A 20,048-nucleotide genomic window follows, 5' to 3' on the forward strand; every position below is an offset into this window, starting at 1 on the left:
AGGTTATCACAGTTATTAAGGATTTTCAACACCATCCACTCATGTAGGATACCGAACACCTGGTATGGATTTCAAAATGGAAGCTTTTAGTTCTTTGAATGAAAACATGTTATGTGCCCCCATTCTTGTCCCTTTGTCTTGTTTTACCTATGTCTTTGTTCCATCGTTGCACCCATAAGGATTCTCTCCTAAGGTGTCTCCCCTCTATAAATGCTCGATATTTTCAATAGAATCCTCTCAATAGTGGAACCTCCCACTGTTAAGAATTGGAACCAACTACGATCTACTATCCATCAAGTTGGATACCTTCCCACATGAAAGAGATTTTCCAAAGCACTAATGTTGGTGAAACTTCAAAGGTAGAATACTTCAATCAAACCCAGATATCCAAGAATTGGTGCTACTGAAAAATAATACATGCAAAGTCTAACATAAAAGGTCACCATAAAAATTATGGTCCAAACTCACATTAATTTATGATTTAACTGCTCACATACAAACTTCTAACATAAAAGGTCATAATTATAGTCCAAACTCACACTAATTTATGATTTATCTGCTCACATACAAACTTCTAACGTAAAAGGTCACCATAAAAATTATGATCCAAACTCACACTAATTTATGATTTATCTACTCACATACAAATTTCCATACTTCAGAGGCACATACAAACTTCAAATGATATCATGACCATCATAAAAAACTTCAAATGATATCATGACCATCATAACAATAGTAGTTATGCCAACAAGATTATTAGTGCCTCTTTTTGGACCGGAGAAGATAAATACATGGTTAAAATTAAACAAATCCGCATAATGACTTCTAAAAAAATGCAAATAAAGGTAAAATTAAACAAACCACATAATGACTTCTAAAAATGTAAATAAAGAGGACCTTTTGGAAGGTCTGTCGTTTCGAAGTAATCTTTCGAGAAACGATTTCTTCCAGTGAAAAACTATCCAATAAGTTGGATAGTGTTTTATTCAAAAGATTGTTTCTAAGGAATCTTTCAAGAAACGATTTCTTCCGGTTAAAAACTGTCTAATCAGTTGGACCATGTGTTTTATTCAAAAGATTGTTGTGGTTGAGGTTCTCCATCCTCAACAGGCAGTTGATGCAAGTGCTTGGGGATTGACGAATTTCCAGATGACGTTAATGATGAAGGTGATGAATCAGTCAAAATACGCTTCTGGTTCTGAAGGCTTGGTGACCCTTAGTAAAACAAACCCTGAAGGCATTAATTAGATGGGCACATATGCGCTCTCTTCAAAAAAACTTAATATACTTTTCCTACGCTGGAACAACTCGAACTGGATTTGAGACAATTGTGACTTTGAGAGAATTTCACAAGATGGCTCGACTTCAAAAAAAATTAATATACTTGTCCTGCGCTGGAACAACTCGAACTGGATTTGAGAGAATTTCACAAGATGGCTCGGCTTCAACTTTTTTTTCAAATACATTATCCACCTAAAAAAATGAAATTAACCTGAATAAGAATAAAGGCAACGTAGCTTATGTAGATGGACAAATCTAGAAGAAGTTTCATTTAAACTGAATAAGAATAAAGGCGGTGTAGCTTATGTAGATGGACAAATCTAGAAGAAGTTTCATTTAAACTGAATAAGAATAAAGGCAGCGTAGCTTATGCAGATGGACAAATCTAGAAGAAGCCCAAGATCTTAAAGTTAATACAACAAAAGGATTTAAACAACAGTGTTAAATTGACCCTGATTTGCTCATTACAACTACGACGATAAACAACAGTCATGTGATACACTCCATTCTTGGACAATATTCACTACAGAACCTTTGAACCTTTGTGCCCATTTTCACTGAAGAAAAAATCATTACATATAATAAGGTTGCAATAAGAAAGAGATGTCATAGCTATGAAATGGGAAATAACAAATAAGTGGTGACCAAACCAAAATAGCTATGATATGAAATTTGACAAATAACCTTCTAACTATAATAACTTATTATACGTCACTAAATGATAAAAGGAGCTCTACAAAAGAGAGAAAGAGATATTCACTTATGTATTGTCATTTAATAAAAATACCCAATTTATGTTAAGAACTTGTAAAAATATGGAATATCGATTTATCTGCAACAGCTGAAGCATGTAGAGCTACCCTGTTATCCTATCTCTATAAACATGAAAGTTACGTAGAGCTACCATGAATTTCCTTACAAAGAATAGTTAGAAAGAATAAACGTAAAATTTGCTTCATTCAAACCCAAATACTTCTACCTGTCACCCCAATAATCACACGAAATAAATGCAAAACAGAGCTCAGCAGGCCATTTATTCAATCTGCACACACGTACATTTATATGCTACAATTTACCGACGAAAGCCGATTTTTCGGACAATGTTAAGTTTCTATTGCCATCTGTGTAATTTGAGTTTTTCAGACAGTTACAATTTGCAGTTGGTATATAGCGTCAGATTTTTTTTTCCCTGGTTTTATGGACAGAGCTTCTGCCTATAGTAAATCTACATCCAAAAGGTACTGAAAGTGGGAGTCACAAGGGGCTTTTCTAAGGCGCTGCGGCGGGTGAAAGCAACAAAAGTATGTGATTATGGGATTTGACCTCGTGATTTCTTCATAACCAAAGTGCAAACTAAGAAAATCATCTATTATTCGTTACTGTAATGTTTTTCGTGATGGCATCGAGGTTGATATTTTGGGCAATGTCATGTTGAAGAATTTATGGTGTTGGTTCCTTCCTATCTTTCTACTAGAGGATGAAGCGCTAAACTTGAAAAGCTTGTTGTTTCATGTTAGGGTGTTTTTATTAGCTTTGTTGATTTGTTATTTTGTCTCAGGGCATCTAAATTGGCTTTGGCTTGCAATCAACTTTTCTACCTCGAAAGAAGTTCCAATAGACCAAAGACAAAGGAGGTATCAACCCTCTTAATAAGAACTTGGATCACCATAATGAAATACATTATTTTTATAATCTACTATTATATATCGCATTAGATTGGGGATATAGTAAAATTATATTTCTTTGAAGGGAGGTTGAGCTAGGTGAAGGTTGGATCACCATAATGAAGTATATTATTTTTTGCAATAAAACTACTATTATATTTTTTCAAGGGAGGTTGAGCTAGGTGAAGGTTGGATCACCATAATGAAGTATATTATTTTTTGCAGTAAATCTACTATTATACATCGCATTAGATTGGGGATTTGGTATTAGGGATTTGGTATAATTATATTTTTTTAGGAAGGTTTAGCTAGGTGAAGATTTATGAAGAGGTGGATCACTCCTATGGACTCTCATCCTCAACTCAAGAGGGTTCAACGGATTTGGTATTAGGGATTTGGTATAATTATATTTTTTTAGTAATGTTGAGCTAGGTGAAGATTTATGAAGAGGTGGATCACTCCTATGGACTCTCATCCTCAACTCAAGAGGGTTCAACGGATTTGGTATTAAGGATTTGGTATAATTATATTTTTTTAGGAAGGTTGAGCTAGGTGAAGATTTATGAAGAGGTGGATCACTCCTATGGACTCTCATCCTCAACTCAAGAGGGTTCAATGACTACAACGACATCTTTCTATGTGAGTTGCTTCTAACACCTACAACACCATCCTACTATGTGAGTTGCTACAACACCTATTTCTATGTGAGTTTCTTATAACACCTATGTGAGTTGCTAGAACACCTATTTCTATGTGAGTTGCTTCTAACACCTACAACACCGTCCTACTATGTGAGTTGCTTCTAACACTTACAACACCGTCCTACTATGTGAGTTGCTACAACACCTACAACAATGTACTATGTGATTCGCTACACTGTGCTATGGATTAGCTTTGCCGATCTATCCTTTGCATTGCTTTGTTCTATGGACATCTAAAGATCTCTTTAACTTACCAATGATTCCATTCTCGTCTACGGCCATTGCCACAGGGTTTCTATATGTGAAGTTTATTCCGAGGTAAAGTGAAACAGGTGTGAAAGTGTGGTGGTTTCATATGGACATCTAAAGATCTCTTTAACTTACCAATGATTTCATTCTCGTCTCCGGTTTCCATTGCCAGAGGATTTCTATAGGTGAAGTTTATTCTATAGGTGAAGTGTATTATGAGGTAAAGTGAAACAGGTGTAAAAGGGTGGTGGTTCAAAATATGAAAGTTTTCTAGTCTTGCTCAGTTCAATTTTCTTTATTTCAATCTAAGAGGAATCAAACATTTTCAGAGGTAAAAAGTGGTGACTTCGATCGAGATTGTCTTAGAGAATTTATCTTAGTAGTAGAATGAGCTAGTTAGCCATGAATTAGTGTCGCTTTATCAAAGCTATTCGTTAGTGTTTGTCTAATAGAATAACGAGTAAGTTAGGACTAGATCAAAACCTAACTTATTTTTACTTACTTCTACTAACAAATACCATTAAATGATCCAACAATTCAACAAGAGGAATATATCAATAAATACAATGATACTTAATGTGGAATTTGTAAGAGGAATACAACAACAAATACAGTGATACTTCAAGACCCATGAAAGAGCGCAAAGACTGGATAATGTGGAATTTGTAATTAATCAGACTACACTACTTTCAAGAGTGAGATTGGCATTTCGTTTTACTTTGACTACAACAAATGCTTCCATTGGCAGATTAGGACTTCCAGACTTTGCAATTACTATCTCATTGATACAAATGACATTTGTACCATTCAAGAGTGAAATTGGCATTTCATTTTACTTTGACTACAACAAATGCTTCCATTGGAAGGTTAGGACTTCCAAACTCTGAAATTCCTATCATTGATACAAATGACATTTGTACCATTGACGGGGCGGTTTGAAATCAGAGGAAAGTATTCGTCATCATGATTTCATAGTCCAGGAACAATGGAAAAAATCAATGAAAATCTACCTATAAATACAAGCACACATTAAAAAGAGCACAAAGACCAGGATACTGTGGAATTTGTAGTTAGTCAGATTGAGACACTTTCAATTTCATTTTACTTTGACTACAACAAATGTCTCGATTGGCAGATTAGGACTTCCAAACTTTGCAATACAAATGACCTATGTGCCATTGAAGGGGGCAAGTTTGAAATCAGAAGAATGTATTCATCATCTTGGATTCATAGTTCACGAACAACGAAAGAAATCAATGGAAATCTAGCTATAAATACAAATGCACATTGAAAGAGGCAATACTTCTCAGGGTCTACTTACAACTGGCTGCCTCACAAGGCTGCGGGTGCAATCAGGAAAATTAAAGGGTTATTGTTTACATTGTGATGCCAATTTGCCCTGGAGGTGTCCCTACCATTGCAGTTGTGCAGAAAAATTATTGGGTTATTGTTTACATTGTGATGCCAATTTGCCGTGGAGGTGTCCCTACCATTGCAGTTGTGCAGAAAAATTATTGCAGTTATGGAGAAAAATTAAAGGGTTGTTGTTTATATTGTGATCCCAATTTGCCCTGGAGGTGTCCCTACCATTGCAGTTGTGCAGAAAAATTAAAGGGTTGTTGTTTACATTGTGATGCCAATTTGGCCTGCAGGTGTTCCTACACGTGTCCCTACCCATGCAATTGTGCATGAAATACTTTTCTGTAATGTACAATGACTAGTCTAATCCCCACTTCCTATCTAGGCTTGCTACAAACCTAAACTTTCTACCTTTAAGGGTTCTCCCGCCTTCCGGAAGCTCAAACCACCTTCTCCATTCAAAAGCCAGGAACATTAATAACATCTGAGAACACAACACCAAATAAATAGGATATAGGATATCTTAGAATAAACACAAAGTGATCCCCTTTACGGATACTTAAAGAAAATACTATTAGCAATCAAATGCATTGAAGACACTCAGGAATAAAATGCATTCAAGTCGTTTGCAGCTCAACCTCGAAATATATATAATTTTGCACTAGCTTGATTTTTAAGTTAAGTGGAACAAATCATGACACTCTTTTAACCGAAACTTCAAATTCCATAAAATATAGACATATAGAACTGTTGAAGAAGTCCACTGTAGGGAGAAAACACTGTTAGCAATAAAATGCATTGAAGACACAGTCAGGTTTGCAGCTCAACCTTGAAATATATATAATTTTGCACTAAATTGATTTTTAAGTTAAGTGGGAAAAATCATGACACTCTTTGAACCAAAACTTCAAATTCCATAAAATATAGACATGTAGGACTGTTAAAGAAGTCCACTGTAGGGCTATTATTGAGAGCCAGTTATGAAGATACTCGGTTCATTTATGGCACAATGTATTAATTTTAAAGTACAGAAACATTATTTGCTCAATGTATTAATTTTGAAGTACAAAAACATTATTTGCTATATTTGTGTTAGCACGAAGGGCACACAGTGCTGGGCCCAACATAAATATATGGTTTATGGTGCAATTAACAATATCCAAATTGCTGACCATCATAGAAACTGATTTTGAAGTACAGGAACATTACTTGTATTAGCACAAAGGGCAAACAGTGCTGGGCCCAACATTTGTATTAGCACGAAGGGTAGCACGAAGGGCACAGTGCTGGGCCCAACATAAATATGTGGTTTATGGTGCAATTTATAATATCCAAATTGCTGACCAGTATAGAAACTAATTTCAAAGTACAAGAACATTACTTGTATTATCACAAAGGGTACACAGTGCTGGGCCCAAAATAAATATGTGGTTTATGGTGCAATTTACAATATCCAAATTGCTGTCCAACATAAAAACTAATTGGGAAAGAAAACCAGTCTATTGGGGGGCAATATTGTATTTACAGGCTAAACATTGGATCCAAGAACTATTAGACTTGAATAAGAATTGTTACACTTGAATATGTTGATGCCACTAGAACCGAATGAGAGATGGGAAGACGATGAGGATCCTCAGAGTTTGTTTGTGATTGATGATAAACTTCTGCTATGTCCTTCAATTTCTGAAGTGGGCTTGCAATGACGTGGGCTTGCAAATCTAATTTGATAGGAACAGCCCAAAAAACATTGCTATGATGTCCCTCGATTTCTGACTTAAGTTGAATCATTAGACCTGATGTCCTTCTATTTCTGACTTAAGTTGAATCATTAGACCTGAATATGACGATGCCACTAGAACTAAATGAGGGATGTGAAGACTGAGAATCCCCAGAGTTTGTGATTGATGATAACCCTGTACTATGATGTCCTTCGATTTCTAAGAACAACCCAAAAAGACATCTATGCCATATTTTTAAAGCTCCTTTGCTTAATTCACGCCTATATTAGTGTTTTGGACTATTGTGGCAGACAACATTTACCAAGTATTACTTTTGAATGGAGATAATAAGATAACGGAGACTTTTCCTCCCAACACTTTTAGTCAGTCTATCGGTGTATTTCATGCTTCAGAGCAAATTTTCTTTCTTGAGGATCAACCTTAATCATGGCTTTTTCTTTCTTGAGGCTCGACCTTGATCATGGCCTTGCAGTGACAGTTTACTGCACCGTCCCAACTCCTCTTCCTACCACTTATCTTAATTTGCATCATTGATAGTTGTTTTACTACAAGTCTTGAGTCTGTCAAAGTTCCCATCCATTCCCATGCTGCTTTGGAACAATTCTTTGTGTTCCCTTGCCCTCCATTCCCATCATTGATTGTTGTTTTTCTACTAGTCTTGAGTTTGTCGAAGTTCCAATCCATTCCATGCTGCTCTGGAACAATTCTCTGTGTTTCCTTGCCCTCCATTCCCATTAAGCAACATGCTGCTTTGGAACAATTCTGTGTTCCCTTGCCCTCCACTCCCATCATTGATTGTTGTTTTTCTACAAGTCTTGAGTTTGTCAAAGTTCCAATCCATTTCCATGCTGCTCTGGAACAATTCTCTGTGTTTCCTTGCCCTCCATTCCCATCAAGTTGCTTAATAGCGACAGCCTGTGCATAATGAATAAGCACAAACTTGGAAAAATAAATATATGAAAAGAACTAAACTAACCATAAACAATAGCTCAGATCAATTGCCTATCGCCATAGAAGTATTATGTAAACAATGTTCAAATCCTCGAGGGTCAGCCAACCAAAAAATCCTAAACAAATAAAAAATGTCACCATAGAAAAATAGGTTTGTAATTACTACCTTTGAATGGAGATATGCTAGCAAAAGCTTTATTTGTATTTAGCATCCAATCCATTTTTTCCTCTCAGCCCTTTTACCATGTGTATTTCAAGTTCACTGCAAATTTTCTTTCTTCTTTCTTGAGGATCAACCTTGATCATGTCCAGTGATGGTTTTACTGCACCATCCTAACTCCTTTTCCCACCACTTATCTTAGTTTGCATCATTGTTGGTTTTTTTTTCTACAGGTATCGAGTTTGTCAAAGTTTCCAAAGTTTCCACGCTGCCCTGGTACAACTCTCTGCAACTCCATTCCCGTCAAGTTCTTGACAGCCTGTACACAATGAATACGCACAAATTTACAAACATAAATATATAAAAGCAATTAAACTAACAAGGGTAAAAATATAAAACACTGGGATAGCTTACCACAAACCTTAGTATCATGGATAAATATAACTTCTGAGAAGTACAAAGCTTAGCAACCACACACAAAATTGAGGCAAACTTGGGGGCTTAGAATCCCCGATATAGTTAGATCAGCCCGAAATTGAAGAGGTCATACGTTCAACATGGTTCAATTTGCTTGTCAGGTTGCCCTTTAGTATCGATTCAATGAATCCAGAAATACAAAGCTAGAGTGAGTATGACCAATAGACGGGGCTAAAGATAACAATGGTATATGGGGAGGGTGACCAATGATGGGGAGAGGTGAAGTAGGTAGTATCCCTGTCTTTGATCTCCTGCCTAACATGCAGGCAGTGGAACATTTATTGTCAAAGGAACAAGATATAAGGAACTAAGGCCCAAAGCCTCCAAAGCAATTAAAGTTTGGACAAAGCATTGGTTAGGACAAGAACAAAGCCTGGTCCTACACATGGCAAGATATAACAATAATTCATTTCTCTTTTCAAAAATAATTGCAACAAATGACAATATATTTCTATATCTTAACAGGAACATAAAGCACATATATTGTTCCAAAAGCTTAATTGTTGACCTTTGCTTGTGCTTCTGTTAGTTTTAGAGAAGCTTCAGCCTTCAGAGCTTTAGTCTCATGTTTCCATGGCCCTCTTAAAAAGTCTAATTTGCGAGGACTTGCAGTGACGGTTTACTGCACAGTCCCAACTCTTCTTCCTACCACTCATCTTAATTTGCATCATTGATTGTCATTTTCAAGTCTTGAGTTTGTCAAAGTTCCCATGCATTTCCATGATGTTCTGGCACAATTCTCTGTTTCCTTGCCCTCTATTCCAATCAAATTGCCTAATAGCAACAACCTGTGCGCAATGAACAAGCACAAACTTGGAAAAATAAATATATGAAAAGAATTAAACTAACCATAAACAAATAAAAAATGTCACCATACAAAAATAGGTCTGTAATTACTACCTTTGAATGTAGATATGCTAACAGAAACTTGTGTATTTAGCATCCAATCTATGTATTTCATGTTCACTGCAAATTTATTTCTTCCTTCTTGAGGCACAACCTCGCTCATGGCCTTGCAGTGGTCGTTTTACTGCACCATCCCGACTCTTGTTCCTACCACTTATCTTACTTTGCCTCGTTGATTGTAGAAAATCATTGACTGTTGTTTTTCTACAGGTCTCCATTTTGTCAAAGTTTCCATGCTGCCCTGGCACAACTCTCTGCAACTCTATTCCCATCAAATTTTTGACAGCCTGTGCACCATGAATAAGTGAAAAATCAGAAACATAAATCTATGAAAGCAAACAAACTAACAATGGTAAAAAAATAAACAAGTGGGCTAGCTTAGCACAAACCTTGGTATCATGGATAAAAATAACTTCTGAAATGTACAAAGCTTAGCAACCAAAATAAGAGTCACAAATGCTTGCTGCCATACAAAATTGAGGCAAAACCTGGGGCTTAGATTTCCCAGTATAGTTAGATCAGCACCGAAATGGAAGAGGTCATACATTTAACATGTTTCAATTCGCTTGCCAGGTTGCCCTTTATTGCTGCTTCAATGAATCCAGAGATACAAAGGCACAATGAGTATGATAAATGGACAGGGCTAAAGATAGCAGTGGTATATGGGGAGGGTGACCAATGATGGCAAGAGGTGAGGTACGTAGCATCCTTGTCTTTGATCTCCTGCCCGAACTGCATGCAGTGGAACATTTACGGTCCAAGGAACCAAGGCCCCAAGCCTCCAAGCAATAAAAGTTTGGACAAAGCATTGGTTGCTACAGAACAAATCCTCATCCTACACATGGCAAGATATAACAATAATTCATTTCTATTTTCAAAAATAATTGCATCAAATGACAATATTCATTTATATTTTTAAGTCTTTACAGGAAGAGAAAGCACATATATTGTTCCAAAAGCTTAAATGTGGACCTGTGTTTCTGTTAGTTTTAGAGAAGCTTCAGTTCTATAGTCTCGTGTCTATGTAGCCCCAAAATCTTCAAAAGTCTAATTTGCGAGCCCTTTGCGAGCCCTTGAAACCTAATGTAAAAATATAGAACATAGTGAATAAAGTCTTCACAGTTCCATAGTTTACCACCAGTGTGTGCTTTCTTTTCATCTTGTTTCTCTTCACATGATTTCTTTTCTATGGTCAATGCTTTCCATTGCTTTCCATTTAGTTCTTATAAAAGCTCCCATATCCTTGAAAATCATATTTGGATTCTCATATTTCACCAATTGGTGATATAACATAGTGAATTGGAGCATATAATTAAAATGAACATTCTTAAAAAAAAACATGGGAAGCATTCATATAATAGAAATCAATGTCTTTCTTATAGAAGTAAATTAGAAGGGCATCAAATATTTTGTTCGGTTTACAATAGACTAGAGCATTATATGACATTGGGGAAATGCATTTTTTCTATGTGCATGTGATGATATGATGGAATACTGAAGTTTTTAAGGAATCTAAATTCCCTTCAAGCCTAATATCGTAAGAAAGACAACGAGCAAGCATAAGGGCACCACTCTCAAAATTTTTTTTGGTTAATAACTTAATTCCCTTTAGAATAAAAACAATTAGCATTTGGTTTCCATTTGGTTTCCTTCAAGATCGGACATTGTTTGCTAATAAGACCCACTTGAGTCCATTGTCCTTGGGGGAACAAAATATATGCTGAAGAAGGTTTCTTTGGCCTGTTTGGACCACTTCTTCATAGGAGTCTATCAAAACCCTATTTAGTTTTAGCTGGTCTATGTTCCTAGGTTTTATGAGGCTAGGTTTTCTATGTTAGTGTGTGGAGTTAAGGCCCAACGAAAGTTGATTGAAAAATTCAAAAACATGTATTTAGAATGAGGCATGAGGCTTCGTCTCAAAATAGGTTAGTGTGTGAATTACACACCAACAAGTTGATTGAAGAATGGCAGAAAACTAAGTGTGTGGAGTTAAGGCCCAACTAGAGTTGATTGAAGAATGGCAAAAACATGTATTTAGAATGAGGAATGAGGCTTCGTCTCCAAATAGTTTAGTGTGTGAATTAAGGCCCAACTAAAGTTGATTGAAGAATAACAGAAAACTAAATGTAGGATAAGGCTAAAGGGAGCTATTGGCAAGAGGTTGAAACCAGACCCCTCCATAAACCCTACATGTACCAAAGTTGAATGCACTCTTTCCTAGCCTTTTAAGAGGCCAATTTTTTTATGTTCGTTATATTGCCTAGCCATGGTAAATTTCTGTCAAACGTGCATTTATCTATGATAGAATGATGTAAGAAGTCCATGATGCTCTTGGCTCCTTCCTAAAAACATGAAGCAACCATATAGAAAGTTGTAGATATTATGGAGCTGAGAAGAAAAACGTGTCATGTTGTAATGAAAATGTTGAGATTGGAATACACGTAAGAAACCCACACTCTCTAGTGAGACAAACTGTTTAGAAGTTAGTACCCCTCCCAATTGTGGATGAAAACTAGTATGGCCATAACATGGATTTAATCTTTTGTTTTCTTTCATCCATATCTACAAACTGCTTAGTACCCCGTCCAATTGTAGATGAAAACTAGTATGGTCATAACATGGACTCAAACTTTTGTTCTCTTTCATCCATATCTACAAACTCACAAACTGCTAGTACCCCTGTCAATTGTAGATGAAAACTAGTATGGTCAGAACATAGATTTAAACTTTGTCTCTTTCATCCATATCTACAAACTCACAAACTGCTTAGTACCCCTCCCAATTGTAGATGAAAACTAGTATGGTCATAACATGGATTTAAACTTTTGTTCTCTTTCATCTATATCTACAAACTCACAAACTGCTTCATACCCCTAACAATTGTGGAGGAAAACAGTATGGTCACAACACGGATTTAAACTTTTGTTTTCTTTCATCCATATCTACAAACTCACAAATTGCTTAGTACCCCTCCCAATTGTAGATGACTTTTGTTTCTTTCATCCATATCTACAAACTCACAAATTGCTTAGTACCCCTCCCAATTGTAGATGAAAACTAGTATGGTCATGACATGAATTTAAACTTTTGTTTTATTTCATCCATATATAAAAACTCTAATCAATTAGAAAAGCAATTTTTGCTTGTGCTTAAAGATTCCAATTACCTTCCTTTACCTATATTGCCTATAATAAATTCACATTAGCACATATGATATAAGAAGCAACAAGAGTTCAATTAAAACAAAGTAGAACAATTAAATTATGTAGCAACAAACTAGTGAATTCTCTCATACATACCTCCATCTTTGCCCATTACATCTGTTGAATCTTCATCAGCCCTAAACCCACAATATGTGTTGTTAAGGCTTGCCTTAATTTCCCCACTCATGAAACCCAAAACATAAATCATGAACAAAGGTTAATATATATATATATATATATGTATATATATATATATATATATATATATATATATATATATATGTATGTATGTATGTATGTATGTATGTATGTATGTATGTATGTATGTATGTATGTATGTATGTACATATACATACATACATACATACATACATACATACATACATACATACATACATATATATATATATATATATATATATATATATATATATATATATATATATATATATATATATATAAACCAAAAAAATGAAAAACAAAAATCCAAACTACAATTTAGCATGGCCATGCTCACAAATGTAAAAAAATAACAGCCATAGCTGTAAAATAAAAAAAACAAAGGAACAAGCAATAGCAAAAGATACAAACAAAAATAGCAAAAAAATTTGAAAATAATAAAAGAAAAACAAAGAAAGAGAAATAGTAGACACTTCTCTGTAATCCCAAAAAAAATCCATAGCCAATCAAGGGCACTCAAGGGCATCCTGCACATCAAAAATATAGAATAGTATTAAATAGAGACCATAAAATCTTATGAAAAATATAAAACAAAGACCAACATGAGGATTTCATAGCAGATAGCATGGATTTCGCACCAAAAGAGAACTTACCTCTACCACTACCTCTCCACTATAATATAGTGTTTCTCAAATAGATATTTCAATTGTTTCATCAATAATCCTCCATGTCACTTTCCCTACATTTCATTGCACTCAATTATTAAATAAACAACAAATAAATTCAGATGCCTTTAATTTAAATGAACACAACTAAGACCAGAATTTGTATTGACAAAATGCTCTTGTATATCCATATTTCTCCTTTTACCTGAACTTACCATTGATTTTAGTTCACTCTCAGTAGCTGAGTTGAGTCCTTTATTGTTTCAAATGTGCTATTTTTTTATCAGTTTGTAACAGATATTGGAATTGGTGAACCTTGATTTACATGCCCAAGCATAGTATCGCCTGCAGCCTTGACATTACATGGACTTATATTTGGTGTCTAACCTGCAATATCATCAAACTCGAGGTGAAGAAAATATCTCTATTAAATAAATGGTGGATGTTTACTGCAATAATCACTTTTGATATGGTCTTTTCACACAACTAAACTTGTATAATATTCTTATATGAAGAGTTTAATTTATTATCCACACCTTGAGGAGAGTTGATGTCATTTGAAGTGGATGTTGAATTGGTTTGTTCATATAGATCCAGCATTCGGTTGCACAAAAATTAGCACAGAAATTAACAATTGTAGTGGGTAGATGCCTACATGTCACAAATTGACAATTCACTTAAATTTCCAAGCCCCTATTTCCAAATATATCTCGCCTAATAACAATTACTGTGTATGCGCAATCAAAGAACACTTTTATATATGATGACATTATGCAAAGTTTGAGCATATTATAAATCTGAACAATCTACAAAAACAACAAATTATATCAAAAGAAAATAAGCTAACCCTCACGCTGGTGAGGAGTCACATCAAAATCCCCCCACAAAGCCCTCTCTCCATCTAATGGTTGTCTAACCTTCAAAAACTTATCAGCAAGAGAGATAGCTCCAACAGCGATATGTGAAGGCCTGCACTGGAGGTAGATTGCTGTAATCCCTCTAACACATAAATCGGTTTTCTAGTCTTGTTGAGAATGCAGAGCTACATGCAATCCAAAAAGCATAAAATATTGAAGAACAAGAATAAGAGACTAGAACACACAAGATATTTGTATGTATGTTGAGCGATAAAAGCAAAGGCCAGTGTGGAAGAAGAACCTACTATGCCACTAGTACCACCAATTGCTGTTATCCATAGCACTCTAGAAAACCAAATTTAAATGTCATAAAGCAAGTTGCATAAACACAACGAAGAATCCATAAAATGCATCCAAAATGTTAGCTCCTTAAAGTTCATTAGCAAAAAAAGACAAAATGTGTTGCAACATTAAGTTCTACACTGTTCTAAACAGAAACTTTTCTCCACTACATTCAGCAGCAGTTGGGTTCCTCTTTTGCTGAATGTCCTACGCCAGCGTTTTGACATCTCAACGAACTACTTTGCCAGAAAGGAACATACATGCAGTCGCAATAGTTTACACAAGGGAGTACATATAACTAATCATCAAAAGGTTGTAACTTTTATTAGATACAACATTTGGACTGATCACAATATGCATCCCCAACAATATACCAAATTGAACAAAAAAGCAACGACTTACAAATGTGAAAGTTTAGCCCACAAACCAAAAATGAATTATATAGATATTAGCTAATATCTTCTTGAATGCTTTATACTGTTTTATAAATTCAGTCTACTCCGATCTCCATCCACTTCTAAAAAAATGTGTTAATATCAATGTGGTGAAAATAATACCACTCCATCCCCTCCTAAAAATGTTGACATCAATGTGCTGAAAATACTAAGAATGGTGACTTGTGAATTGAAAATAAATAGGAATTTTGAAAAATTAAACATGTGTCAATTTTTCATGTTTGCTTCAAACTGGGATGACAAACTTGAATACTTAAACCATAAAAAGAGGTTTGAAATTCCAAAACGTGTCTTGCCTTAAGGTCGATGAATTTGATAGAATGCCTAAAATGAATGTATTCACGAGAAAAAAAATTGCTTTCCCATCAAAAATATAGTTCAGCCATGTCCTAGTTAACAAATCAATGCAAAACACAGTTTACAAAGTTGCAAAAAACCCAAAAAATTTGAAAAACAAATTGCGATACAAGAACAGGAAAAATGTACTAAATAGTTTGTCCTAGCTGAAAACTAGCATGGTCATAACACGGATTTAAACTTTTGTTTTCTCTCATCCATATCTACAAACTGCTTAGTACCCCTTCCAATTGTAGATGAAAACTACTATGGTCATAACATGGATTTAAACTTTTGCTCTTTCATACATATCTACAAACTCACAAACTACTTAGTACCCCTAACAATTGTAGATGAAAACTAGTATGGTCATAACATGGATTTAAACTTTTGTTTTCTTTCATCCATATCTACAAACTCACACACTGCGTAGTACCCCTCCCAATTGTAGATGAAAACTAGTATCGTAATAACAAGGATTTAAACTTTTGTTCTCTTTCATCCATATCTACAAACTCGCAAACTGCTTAGTACCCCTAACAATTGTAGGTGAAAACTAGTATTGTCATAACATGGATTTAAACTTTTGTTTTCTTTCATGCATATCTACAAACTCACAAACTGCTTAGTAACCCCCCTCCCTCCCAATTGTAGATGAAAACTAGTATGGTCATGACGTGGATTTAAACTTTTGTTTTATTTCATCCATATATACAAACTCTACTTTTGTTTTGCTTATGCTGAAAGATTCCATTTACCTTCCTTTACCCATATTTCACATTAACACATGATATAAGAAGCAACAAGAGTTCAATTAAAACAAAGTGGAACCATTAAATAATCTAGCAACAAACTAGTGAATTCTCTTATACATACCTCCATCTTTGGCCATTACATCTGTTGAATCTTCATCAGCCCTAAACCCACAATATGTCTTCTTAAGGCTTGCCTTAATTTCCCCACTCATGGAACCCAAAACAAAAATCATGAACAAAGTTAACAAAAAAAAAATATATATATATATATATATATATATCTAAACCAAAAAAAAAATGCAAAAAAAGAAATTCCAAACTACAATTTAGCATGGCCATGCTCACAAATGTAAAAGAATAACAGCCATAGCTGTAAAAAAAACAAAGGAACAACAAGGAATAGTAAAAAAAATGAAAATAACAAAGAACACAAAGAAAGAGAAATAGTAGACACTTTTCTGTAACCCCCGAAAAAGTCCATAGCCAATCAAGGGCATCCTGCACATCAAAAAAATAGATTATTAAATAGAGACTGTAAAATCTTATGAAAAATATAAAACAAAGACCAACATGAGGATTTCATAGCGGATAGCATGGATTTTGCACCAAAAGAGAACTTACCTCTACCACTACCTCTCCATTATAATATAGTGTTTCTCAAATAGATATTTCAATTGTTTCATCAATAATCCTCCATGTCACTTTCCCTATATTTCATTGCACTCAATATTTAAATAAATTCAGATGCCTCTAATTTAAATGAACAGTCACAAATAAGACCAGAATTTGTATTGACAAAATGCTCTTGTATATCCATATTTATCCTTTTACCTGAACTTACCATTGATGTTAGTTCACTCTCAGTAGCTGAGTTGATTCCTTTATTGTTTCAAATGTGCTATTCTTTTATCAGTTTGTAACAGATATTGGAATTGGTGAACCTTGATTTACATGCCCAAGCATAGTATCACCTGCAGCCTTGACATTACATGGACTTATATTTGGTGTCTAACCTGCAATATCATCAAACTCGAGGTGGAGAAAATATCTCTATTAAATAAATGATGGATATTTACTGCAATAATCGCTTTTGATATGGTCTTTTCACACAACTAAACTTGTATAATATTCTTATATGAAGAATTTAATTTATTATCCACACCTTGAGGAGAGTTGATGTCATTTTAAGTGGATGTTGAATTGGTTTGTTCATATAGATCCAGCATTCGGTTGCACAAAAATTAGCACAGAAATTAACAATTGTAGTGGGTAGATGCCTACATGTCACTTACAATTTCCAATCCCATGTTTCCAAATATATCTCGCCTAACAAAAATTACTGTGTATGCGCAATCAAAGAACATTTTTAAATATGATGACATTATGCAAAGTTTGAGCATATTATAAATCTGAACAATCTGCAAAAAGACCAAATTATATCAAAGAAAATATGCTAACCCTCACGCTGGTGAGGAGTCACATCAAAATCCTCCCACAAAGGCCTCTCTCCATCTAATGGTTGTTTAACCTTCAAAAAGTTAACAGCAAGAGAGATAGCTCCAACAGCGATATGTAAAGGCCTGCATTGGAGGTAGAGAGTTGTAATCCCTATAACACATAAAGCAATTTTCTAGTCTTGTTGAAAATCGAGAGCTACATGCAATCCAAAAAGCATAAAATATTGAAGAACAAGGATAAGGGAGTAGAACACTCACCCATTATTCACAAAATTTCATGTTACTTGTGCTAAAGAATTTTCTGCAACATTAAAACTCTTGATTGCATAAACAAGATATTTGTATGTATGTTGTGCAATAAAAGCAAAGGCCAGTGTGGAAAGAACCACCTACTATGCCATTAGTACCACCAATTGCTGTTATCCATAGCACTCTAGAAAACCAAATTTAAATATCATAAAGCAAGTTGCATAAACACAACTAAGAATGATACACAAACAATGAATCCATAAAATACATCCAAAATGTTAGCTCCTTAAATTTCATTAACAAAAGAAGACAAAACATGCTGAAACATTAAGTTCTACACTGTTATAAACCATACCTTTTCTCTACTACATTCAGCAGCAGTTGGGTTCCTCTTTTACTGAATGTCCTACGCCAGCATTGTGACATCTCAAGGAAGCACATAAGTTTCTTCTACCTTGCCAAAAAGGAACATACATGCAGTCGCAATAGTCTACACAAGGAAGTACATATAACTAATCATCAAAAGGTTGTAACTTGTATTAGATACAACATTTGGACTGATCACAATATGCATCCCCAACAATATACCAAATTGAACAAAAAAAACAAAGACTTACAAATGTGAAAGTTTAGCCCACAAACCAAAAATGAATTATATAGATATTAGCTAATATCTTCTTGAATGCTTTATAATGTTTTATAAATTCAGTCTACTCCAATATCCATCCACTTCTAAAAAAATATGTTAATATCAATGTGGTGAAAATAATACCACTCCATCCCCTCCTAAAAATGTTGACATCAACGTGCTGAAAATAATAAGAATGGTGACTTGTGAATTGAAAATAAATAGGAATTTAGAAAATTAAACATGTGTCAATTTTTCATGTTTGCTTCAACTTGGGATGACAAACTTGAATATGTAAAATAATTGAAGAAAGCTTTAAAAGAGGTTTGACCTTCCAAAATGCGTCTTGCCTTAAGGTCGATGAGTTTGATAGAATGCCTAAAGTTAATGTATTCACAAGAAAAAAAATTGCTTTCCCATCAAAAATATAGTTCATCCATGTCCTAGTTAACAAATCATGATGCAAAACACATTTTACAGAGTTGCAAAAAACCCAAAAAAAATTGAAAAACAAATTGCGAGACAAGAACAAGAAAAAAGTACTAAATAGTTTGTCCTAGATGAAAACTAGTATGGTCATAACATGGATTTAAACTTTTGTTTTCTTTCATCCATATCTACAAACTGCTTAGTACCCCCTTCCAATTGTAGATGAAAACTAGTATGGTCATAATATGGATTTAAAATTTTGTTCTCTTAGATCCATATCTACAAACTCAAAAACTACTTAGTACCCCTAACAATTGGAGATGAAAACTAGTATGGTCATAACATGGATTTAAACTTTTGTTTTCTTTCATCCATATCTACAAAATCACAAACTGCTTAGTACCCCTTCCAATTGTAGATGAAAACTAGTATGGTCATAACATGGATTTAAACTTTTGTTCTCTTTCATCCATATCTACAAACTCACAAACTGCTTAGTAACCCCTAACAATTGTAGGTGAAAACTAGTATGGACCATGGTCATAACATGGATTTAAACTTTTGTTTTCTTTCATGCATATCTACAAACTCACAAACTGCTTGGTACCCCCCGCCACCCCAATTGTAGATGAAAACTAGTATGGTCATAACATGGATTTAAACTTTTGTTTTATTTCATCCATATATACAAACTCTACTCAATTAGAAAAGCAAATTTTGCTTATGCTTAAAGATTCCAATTACCTTCCTTAAACAATATTGCCTATAATAAATTCACATTAACACATATGATATAAGAAGCAGCAAGAGTTCAATTAAAACGAAGTGGAACCATTAAATTATGTAGCAACAAACTAGTGAATTCTCTCATACATACCTCCATTTTTGCCCATTACATTTGTTGAATCTTCATCAGCCCTAAACCCACAATATGTGTTGTTAAAGGCTTGCCTTAATTTCCCCACTCACGGAACCCAAAATAAAAATAATGAACAAAGGTAA

At 34.5% G+C, this 20,048-nt stretch overlaps 3 long non-coding RNA genes across 3 annotated transcripts; all 3 read right to left on the reverse strand.

The window, feature by feature from the left end:
- Window positions 1–7,371: 7,371 nt before the first annotated feature.
- Window positions 7,372–12,922, reverse strand: LOC149240277 (uncharacterized). The gene is made up of 6 exons (XR_016245518.1): window positions 12,790–12,922; window positions 9,880–10,325; window positions 9,485–9,777; window positions 9,093–9,372; window positions 8,114–8,426; window positions 7,372–7,911 (listed from the first exon to the last, which is right to left on the reverse strand). It is a non-coding gene; the product is annotated as an uncharacterized LOC149240277 (long non-coding RNA).
- A 217-nt stretch (window positions 12,923–13,139) lies between these two features.
- LOC149240278 (uncharacterized) lies at window positions 13,140–17,300 on the reverse strand. Its single transcript, XR_016245519.1, has 9 exons — window positions 17,125–17,300; window positions 16,905–16,990; window positions 16,405–16,781; window positions 14,641–14,740; window positions 14,386–14,507; window positions 14,075–14,189; window positions 13,754–13,925; window positions 13,527–13,612; window positions 13,140–13,400 (listed from the first exon to the last, which is right to left on the reverse strand). It is a non-coding gene; the product is annotated as an uncharacterized LOC149240278 (long non-coding RNA).
- Window positions 17,301–18,172: 872 nt separating this feature from the next.
- On the reverse strand, window positions 18,173–20,043 carry LOC149240279 (uncharacterized). Its single transcript, XR_016245520.1, has 2 exons — window positions 19,924–20,043; window positions 18,173–18,479 (listed from the first exon to the last, which is right to left on the reverse strand). It is a non-coding gene; the product is annotated as an uncharacterized LOC149240279 (long non-coding RNA).
- Between the last annotated feature and the right edge of the window lie 5 nt (window positions 20,044–20,048).

This window comes from Pinus tabuliformis, chromosome 8, assembly GCF_031772625.1.
Source record: "Pinus tabuliformis cultivar Carrire ecotype Pingquan chromosome 8, CPIR1, whole genome shotgun sequence".
In the NCBI taxonomy this organism is placed as follows: domain Eukaryota; kingdom Viridiplantae; phylum Streptophyta; class Pinopsida; order Pinales; family Pinaceae; genus Pinus; species Pinus tabuliformis.